The sequence below is a fragment of the Palaemon carinicauda genome, chromosome 16 (assembly GCF_036898095.1).
Source record: "Palaemon carinicauda isolate YSFRI2023 chromosome 16, ASM3689809v2, whole genome shotgun sequence".
NCBI lineage: Eukaryota > Metazoa > Arthropoda > Malacostraca > Decapoda > Palaemonidae > Palaemon > Palaemon carinicauda.
In genome coordinates this window covers 103,081,175-103,081,949 of record NC_090740.1, presented here as the reverse complement: position 1 = coordinate 103,081,949, position 775 = coordinate 103,081,175, and positions in this window count along the sequence as shown.

The window sequence follows — 775 nt, the reverse complement described above, 5'->3', positions numbered from 1 at the left end:
ACATTATAGTGTCAGTGAGTATAAGATTACAGTACTGTATTACTAGACAGGAATAACCTTTACTATACAGAACAGTGAAGGGAGGATGACTACTTGGTAAACTTTTTCCTTAGCATAATAAATAATGTACTGTAACCTTACTGTGTCCAGTGCGTAGTGTACATGTGTGCAAAACTTCTCTACGCTCTATATATGATTATAAACTTTTGTATGAACTAAATTAAAACTATTGGGGCGGTATTTACTGTGTTCATCATCAGCTCAGGCACCATATTCGGACAAGGGCCAGTGACTTAATTCCGGTGCCAGAAAGCTTGCGCTAAAATGTCCTGCGTCAGGAGTGCATCAGAAAGTCTTGCGTCAGAGAGCGTACGACAAAAAGAATTACGGCAAAAAGCATCTGCCAATAAGTCACGCAACAGAACGCGCACACCAAAAAGTTATGCACCTTAAAGCGTGCGCTAAAAAGTCCGACACCAAAAAATTTATGGCAAAAAGTCCTGCGGCAGGCAGGAAGTGTGGGGCAAAAGTTCCTGCGCTAGAAAGCTTGCACCAAAAGTCCTGTGCTAAAAAGCGTACGGCAAAAAATTTTACGCCCGAAAGTTTGCGCCAAAAAGTCCTGTGCCAAAAAGTGTGCGCCAAAAGTTCCAGCGCCAAAAAGCTCACGCTAATAAAGTCATGCGCTATAAATCGTACACCATATATTCCTACACCAGCAAGCAAGCGCCAAAAAGTCCTGCACTAGAAAGCATGTGCTAAAAAGTCCTGCTCCAGA